We start from the raw sequence: 8,776 nt of genomic DNA, 5'->3' as shown, positions 1-8,776 counted from the left end.
GCCGATGGACTCTTGGGTACATTAGAGTTGGAAAATTTTCCAACCTGTGAATCTTACTTGGAAGGTAAAATGACCAAGAGACCTTTTAAGGCCAAGGGGTATAGAGCCAAAGATGTGTTAGAACTGGTTCATTCTGATTTGTGTGGTCCTATATCTATCCAGACAAGAGGTGGTTTCAAATACTTTGTCTCTTTTATAGACGATTATTCGAGATACGGATACATTTACCTGATGCGCCGTAAGTCTAAGTGCTTTGATAAGTTCAAAGAGTACAAGGCTGATGTGGAGAAACGTCTTGGTAAAAGTATCAAAACACTACGGTCTGATCGTGGTGGCGAATACCTCTTGGGAGAGTTTAGGAATTAATTAGCAGAGGCCGGGATTCAATCCCAGTTGTCTGTGTTGGTGCAACCTTAGGTCAAGGTTGACCTGGTTGACCTGACTCGAGTTGACCTGACTCAAGTTGTATTTTGATGTTTGACTTAGGAAGATTGTTGGTGCAACCTTAGGTCAAGGTTGACCTAGTTGAGTTGTATTTTGATGTTTGACACTCGTGGAAGAGTTGTATTCTTGATATGGGACAAGAATAGATGTTTGGGAGATTATTGGTGCAACCGTAGGTCTAGGTTGACCTGGTTGACCTGATTCGGGAAAGAGTCCAAGTATGGAGACTTGGCAACGGAAAAAGTCCAAGCAGGGAACTTGGCACTGGAAAAGTCCAAGCAGGGAGCTTGGCACGCGAAAAGTCCAAGTGTGGAGACTTGGCACGGGAAAAGTCCAAGTATGGAGACTTGGCACTGGAAAAGTCCAAGTATGGAGACTTGGCACGGAGAAGTCCAAGCAGGGAGCTTGACACGAGGGAAAGTCCTAACTGGGATGTTAGGCAGGTGGAAAGTCCTGGTGAGTGAAGCTAGGCAGTGGGAAAGTCCTAACTGGGATGTTAGGCAGTGTGGAAAGTCCTGGTGAGTGAAGCCAGGCATTCGGGAAAGTCCTGGTGAGTGGAGCCAGGCAGTTTGGAAGTCCTGGTGAGTGAAGCCAGGCAGATTGGAAATCCTGGTGAAGCCAGGTAAAAACCCTAGTAAGTGAAGCTAGGTGAAAGTCCTGGTGAGTGAAGCCGGGCAAGGGAAAATCCAGATGGATCAAGGGTGATCGGACATCTGGTGTTGGGAAGTCCAAGTAGATCAAGGGAGTGATCGAATACTTGGCAAGAAGAGGAAAGCCCATATGGGTCAAAGGGATTGACCGAACACTTGGTGGAGAATTCTAGCAGGTCAAGGGAGTGACCAGATGCTAGGAATGATGAACCAACAGGTCAAGGTTGACCGGATGTTGGTGTAGAAGCCTGAGGTTTAGGGCTGGGGAGTTTGGATCGATGCGGGACCGATCCGGTGATACTCGGATAGCCCGATCGGTCACGGACCGATCGAACCATCCAAGAGCCTAATGTAGGTTATCGATCGGTGCGGAGACCGATCGGACAAGATCGAGGCGCAAAAGTTCGGGAGAAGAGAAGTCCGATCGGTCTACGGACCGATGAGGAATTAGAGGTCGTGGACCGATCAGGAGGTTCCCGATCGGTTCATGGACCGATCGAGACGGAACAGAAGCGGGCTAGGAATGGATCGGTGCCGTGGACCGATCCACATGGAGCCCGATCGTCCACGCATCGATCGGGCACTAGCCGCTTGACGCAACGCCAGATTTCTTACGTGTTTCTTCGTTTTCTTCGGTATAAAAGAAGCTGGCTTCGTTGCTGCTATTTCTTCCTCCTTAGAACTTCGTTCTTGTGCTCTAGAGCTTCGCTCTTACCTGCTATCGTTGAGCTCGCTTCCGAAGCTTCGCGTGAGCTTCTCGACTGGATTCTCGTCAGCTGCTGCTGGTGTGAAGCTGCTGCTTCATCACTCGAGTCAACAAGAAAGGCAAGCAAGTTTTTCATATTGTTTTTTGCTTTCTTGTATCTGTTGTACTCCTATCTTGCTTGTGCAAGAAACATTGTGGCGAGGTTTCTCCACCCAGAAGGAGTATATTGTATTAGCCGGTTCTCCGGGGACTCATCCACCGACGGATTGGTAGGCTTCGTCCACCTTACGGACATGTCGAGGAGTAGGAGTTCATCTCCGAACCTCGTTACATCCATCGAGTTTGAGGTTTGATCTTCTCACCGTTTCCTTTCTACTGTTTTATTTCCGCTACTAACTCGACTTGTAGAAAGAAAGCGAATTTGGGGTCGGCTATTCACACCCCCCCTCTCTAGCCTCCGTACGAAGGATCCTAACAAGTGGTATCAGAGCGATGCCGCTCTTCGACGGATCAACACCCGGGGGAGCACGGGCTAGAGATGGATCTCTATGGAGAAGATGTCACGATTCAACCCTTCTACGAGTCTCACGACAACTTCACATATTGGAAGGTAAGGATGATGTATTTTCTTAGGACTAATATGTTAAATTGGTTTTGTGTACAAGAAGGGTTTTCCCCTCGGATGGATGAGGAAGGAAAACCTATCAAGAAGGAGTGGACGAAAGAGCAAATACGACAATCCGAAATCAATGACGAGGTAACAAAAATTATTGAATTTGCTTTACCTAATAATGTTTTGTGCAAGATAGATAGGTACAACAATGCCAAGGAATTGTGGAACAATTTGGAAAAATTCCATGAAGAGGAGCCTAGTGAGCCAAGTAGCTCACATCATGGAGGAAGCGAATTGGGAGTTGAGGGCTACTCAACATCCAAGGAAGAAGAGGAGGAGAGCTCTTGTTCAAGATCGGAGCAAGAAGAGGCATCTACCTCCGGAAGGGATGAAGAAGAAAGCTCATCTACATCCACAACCCTAGGTAACTCAAACACTGTGATTTCAAGCAAATTACACATAATGTGTTTTGAGTGTAGGGAAGTTGGGCACTACAAGAGTAAGTGTCCAAAGAGGGTTAGAAAGACTCCACCGGCACCAAAGGTCAAGGAAGCCGGAGTCCCGACATGCAAGAGCAAGAAGCACGTGGTGTGCTTCCAATGCAAGCAACGGGGACACTATAGGAGTCAATGTCCAAGGGGGAGGCAACCTCACAAGGACAAGAGGCCAAACACATGTAAAGGGGGAGCTAAAGCAAACCCTAAGGTAACATTTAAAGCTCATTCTTGCAATTCTAGTAGGATGCATGCTAGTAGTCTTATTGCCATTGTCAATAATGATAAGCATGTTAACACTAGAAATCGATACATGTGCTTAGGAGCCAAGCATGTTAGCCTAGATAAGAACAATTCTAGAAATGCTAACCCTAGAATTAACTCATCTAAGGCTAAGGAAAATCTAGATAGAAATCCCAAATCATCTAGACACATGCCTAGGAATACCTCAAAGAAAAATGATAAATCAAAACTTGAGGTATTAGAGAAAGAAAATCAAGTCTTGAGGTCAAGACTTGACTCTCTAGAAAAGGCTCTTAAGGATTTAACTCTAGGGTCTAGGGGTCAAAAACCCAAGTCCAAGGACAAGAAAGGTTTGGGTCACAAACCTAAGTCCCAATTGGTCAAGCCCACTTATCATAATGTTTCATTTTATTATGGAACAAAACCTAGGGCTAGGAAGACTATTACCAAGGTCACAAGGGGAGTCACCCCTATAGTTGACCTTGATGAGACCCAAATGACCAAGGCTTTAAAGCCTAAGAGGGTCATTAGGAGGGTTGCTAGGGAAGTTATCCCTAGTGAATATTTAGTGAACCCAATGAGCTCTAATAGGTATTGGGTTCCTAGGAGCATCTTCTCTACCCCATAAATGGGTTAGAGAGTGTCAACTCTGATTAGAAGGGTAGTTAACCCAACTTTGAGAAAATTGACACTCAAGGAGCATTTTCAAGGTTTTGAGAACTTTTGAAAATGAAATGGAATTATCATTTACTCCTTTGAAGAGTTAAATGTGCCTAAAGATTGGAAATTTCATTTTTAATCTCAATTGGCACAATTTGGGAAAATCTAGAGAACTCTCGAGGAAAAATGAAACATGCCAAGTTTTTGAGGATAAATTTGATCTTTAAGTGGCATGAATTAATCTAGAGTTCAAGAAGTGTCAAAATTAGGATTTTGGCATTTTGGGGCAATCTAGGATTAAATTTGAAGTTAGCCAAGTGGTTAAGGATACTTAGATAGGTAATCTAGGTATATTTATTTATGCTAAATCTTGCCATGATTGTTTGCCCTCACATGTCATGACATCATGTTTAGTTTTATTATCATTTGAAATGTCATGATAATGCTTAGGCTAGTTTTTATGTCATGTTTATTTAAGTTTCAAACTTTATGCCATGACATCATGACATTGGCACATGTTTTCATTTATGATACTATTTTATGCCATGTCATCATCTCTTGCATTAATAATCAATTGAATTGATTTAAGGATGAAAAACATATTTTGATATTGAGATCAAATTTGTGTTTAGAAAATGCATGAGACCTTAGTCTAAGATACCTAAACCCATATCTCACATCAAAATTGCCATGGATGTGTTTGATACACTTTAGATGTGTGTGAGATATTATGATCATGAATTAGGATCAAGGTGCATAGTTCTTGTACCTAGATGAGCCTAATTCAAGAAATGGAGGATCATAGGGAAAGCTTGTGTACAAGTCATGTACATTTAGTCCTAAGATTATGGTCCTAAATTAAAAGGTTTAAAATCATTTTGAAATTGATTTGGAAAACCTTGATGAAGCCATCTTAGTGATTGCATTCATCATTGAACATTGTGATACAAAGTTGAGTTAAACTTGAACTATTTCAAAGTTTTTGAACTTTGTATCAAGATTGAAAAATGGAAGTTATTTTCATAGAAAACTATTTTTCCATGATAGTATATGTTATGAGGAATGTATCCTCAAAATTTCACAATTTTTCGAATTTTCTGGAATTTTCTAGGAGTTTCTAAATTTCCGGAAGGAAATTTCAGAAATCTCCTGTCAGAGTCTGGATCGGTCTGGGGACCGATCCAGGGAAGTCCTGATCAGTCTGCAGACCGATCCAGTAAGATCCAGAGAGCTTGGTGCGATCTGGTGAAGGCCTGATCGGTCTGGTGACCGATCAGTGACGATCCAGTGTGATCAATGAAGCATGGATCGGTCTGGGGACCGATCCAGGGGGTTTTTGATCGGTCTTAGGACCGATCAGTGCGTGCCAGTTTCTGATTTTCAGCAGGTGTCTGAAATTTCAGTTTTTGGGAATTGAGTTTCGAGTTTCTAAAGGTTTGAAACTCTCCAAGACATTGTTGGTGCAATGGTCAAGGGGGAGTTGATCTTTAGGGGGAGTTTTTACCTAATTGTCAAGGGGAGTTGACTCTTAGGGGGAGTTTTTACTCCTTAAGACTTTTGAGGATTAGTGACATAGGATTGTCACTAAGTTGATTGTTAAGTATCAAGGGGGAAATTAAGAGTTTCAATGAAAGGTATGGGACTTTCATTAGGAGGAAACTCTTGACCTTAATTCTCTCTTTTTGATGTGTGTCAAAAAGGGGGAGAGTGTTGGAGAATGGGAGAATGTTCTTGATAATGTTCAAGGAAGAACATTAACTTGATTATGGTTTTGTCAAACATCAAAAAGGGGGAGATTGTTGGTGCAACCTTAGGTCAAGGTTGACCTGGTTGACCTGACTCGAGTTGACCTGACTCAAGTTGTATTTTGATGTTTGACTTAGGAAGATTGTTGGTGCAACCTTAGGTCAAGGTTGACCTAGTTGAGTTGTATTTTGATGTTTGACACTCGTGGAAGAGTTGTATTCTTGATATGGGACAAGAATAGATGTTTGGGAGATTATTGGTGCAACCGTAGGTCTAGGTTGACCTGATTGACCTGATTCGGGAAAGAGTCCAAGTATGGAGACTTGGCAACGGAAAAAGTCCAAGCAGGGAACTTGGCACTGGAAAAGTCCAAGCAGGGAGCTTGGCACGCGAAAAGTCCAAGTGTGGAGACTTGGCACGGGAAAAGTCCAAGTATGGAGACTTGGCACAGGAAAAGTCCAAGTATGGAGACTTGGCACGGAGAAGTCCAAGCAGGGAGCTTGACACGAGGGAAAGTCCTAACTGGGATGTTAGGCAGGTGGAAAGTCCTGGTGAGTGAAGCCAGGTAGTGGGAAAGTCCTAACTGGGATGTTAGGCAGTGTGGAAAGTCCTGGTGAGTGAAGCCAGGCATTCGGGAAAGTCCTGGTGAGTGGAGCCAGGCAGTTTGGAAGTCCTGGTGAGTGAAGCCAGGCAGATTGGAAATCCTGGTGAGTGAAGCCAGGTAAAAACCCTAGTAAGTGAAGCTAGGTGAAAGTCCTGGTGAGTGAAGCCGGGCAAGGGAAAATCCAGATGGATCAAGGGTGATCGGACATCTGGTGTTGGGAAGTCCAAGTAGATCAAGGGAGTGATCAGATACTTGGCACGAAGAGGAAAGCCCAAGTGGGTCAAAGGGATTGACCGAACACTTGGTGGAGAATTCTAGCAGGTCAAGGGAGTGACCAGATGCTAGGAATGATGAACCAACAGGTCAAGGTTGACCGGATGTTGGTGTAGAAGCCTGAGGTTTAGGGCTGGGGAGTTTGGATCGGTCTGGGGACCGATCCAGTGATACACTGGATAGCCTGATCGGTCACCAGACCGATCAGTAACCATCCAGTAGCCTACTGTAGGTTATCTGATCGGTCTGGAGACCGATCAGACAACGATCAGGAGGCGCAAAGAAGTTCAGGAGAAGAGAAGCCTGATCGGTCTACGGACCGATCAGGAGGTTCCCTGATCGGTCTGTGGACCGATCAGGAGGTTCCCTGATCGGTCCATGGACCGATCAGAGACGGAACAGAAGCGAAGGCTAGGGAATGGATCGGTCTGTGGACCGATCCACATGGAGCCTGATCGGTCCACAGACCGATCCAGGCACTAGCCGTTGCGACGCAACGGCTAGATTTCTTCTGTGTTTCTTCGTTTTCTTCGCAGGTATAAAAGAAGCTACAGGGCTTCGTTGCTGCTATTGCTTCCTCCTTAGAACTTCTGTTCTTGTGCTCTAGAGCTTCTGCTCTTACCTGCTATCAGAGCTTTGCTAAGCTCCTCGCAGCTGAAGCTTCGCGTGAGCTTCTCGACTGGATTCTCGTTAGCTGCTGCTGGTGTGAAGCTGCTGCTTCATCACTCCAGTCAACAAGAAAGGCAAGCAAGTGTTTCATATTGTTTTTTGCTTTCTTGTATCTGTTGTACTCCTATCTTGCTTGTGCAAGAAACATTGTGGCGAGGTTTCTCCACCCAGAAGGAGTATATTGTATTAGCCGGTTCTCCGGGGACTCATCCACCGACGGATTGGTAGGTTTCGTCCACCTTACGGACACGCCGAGGAGTAGGAGTTCATCTCCGAACCTCGTTACATCCATCGAGTTTGAGGTTTGATCTTCTCACCGTTTCCTTTCTACTGTTTTATTTCCGCTGCTAACTCGACTTGTAGAAAGAAAGCGAATTTGGGGTCGACTATTCACACCCCCCCTCTCTAGCCTCCGTACGAAGGATCCTAACAGTCTGCACCTGGTATACCCCAACAGAATAGTGTGGCAGAACGAAGGAATAGGACTCTTATGGAGATGGTTAGATCGATGATGAGTTATTTAGAATTACCAAATTCATTTTGGGGATACGCTTTGGAAACTGTAACGCCCCGCCTTCTACTGGCCATGCTGTAAGGCCGGGGGTTACATTATGCTGAGCTAAGCTATGAGTTGCGGAGAAGCGAAGTAATTTAAAGCTTATTTCATGCTAATGACTGCTACAAGCTGTAGCTTCTGTTCATAATGCCTTTTCGTTATACTACATATGCTAAGAGATGGAACCAAATCTTCCGAATGGGCTAGAGACTCTACACAGAGCTCCCTAGCCAACATCAGGCCTTCCAATCGATCGGCTGATCGATTGGAGTTATTTGTGTTAGTTAGAGCCCTAGAGCCAATCATTTGATGATTGTATGGACTCATTGTATCATATTCTTGTATATTAATAAAGGCATTTGTTTGGCTATTATACTTATTTGTATTAGTGCCAAATAGACTAAGTATAATAGTGTCCTTGAGTAGAAGGTTCATACCTATATCAATCGATTAGTTGAATCGATTGTGAGATGATATAGGGAACACTACTCTAAATCATTCCTAGTCGAGTATTAACATTCAGGGACAATGTTAATGCAATAAGACTAGCATGTAGGTCAACTCGATGACTTGATCTCACAAGTCATGGATATGGAGATATCAAGTTGACACATGTGTAAGACCGTTAGATTCGATAGAGGGGGGTGAATATCGATTCGAAAATATCGAGTATAAACGCAGCGGAAAAGTAAAATAGACACAATGGTTTTACTTCGTTCGGAGCTTGTAACGACTCCTACTCGAAGGCCCGTGGTCCTTGACCACTTTCGTTGGGCAATCACTAGCAATTCAAAATGATGATTACAAAAGAACCGTACAGGGAATGCTAATGAAAACTGAAAACAAATACCGACAAAAAGGGAAAAGAACGGAGCGTAGTGTCGGAGCTTTGTTGGCGTCGCACTGAACGTCGAGCAGCAAGACCAGCAGTAGAAGAGTTCTCAGCTTGATTGATTGATTCTGAAGCTCCTGCCTGGGGCTTCTTTTATATGCTGTTCCGGGCGCCTGGAATGTGACGTAGCTGCTCAAACCGAGATGCTCCACGTGGCGACGACTTGGCTGGATAGAATTCGCCTTCCGGGCGCCCGGACCACCTTGTTCCAGAAAACTCCCTTTTC

The sequence above is a fragment of the Zingiber officinale genome, chromosome 5A (genome assembly GCF_018446385.1).
Source record: "Zingiber officinale cultivar Zhangliang chromosome 5A, Zo_v1.1, whole genome shotgun sequence".
Taxonomy (NCBI): Eukaryota; Viridiplantae; Streptophyta; class Magnoliopsida; order Zingiberales; family Zingiberaceae; genus Zingiber; species Zingiber officinale.
Note: the sequence above shows the minus strand (reverse complement) of the source record.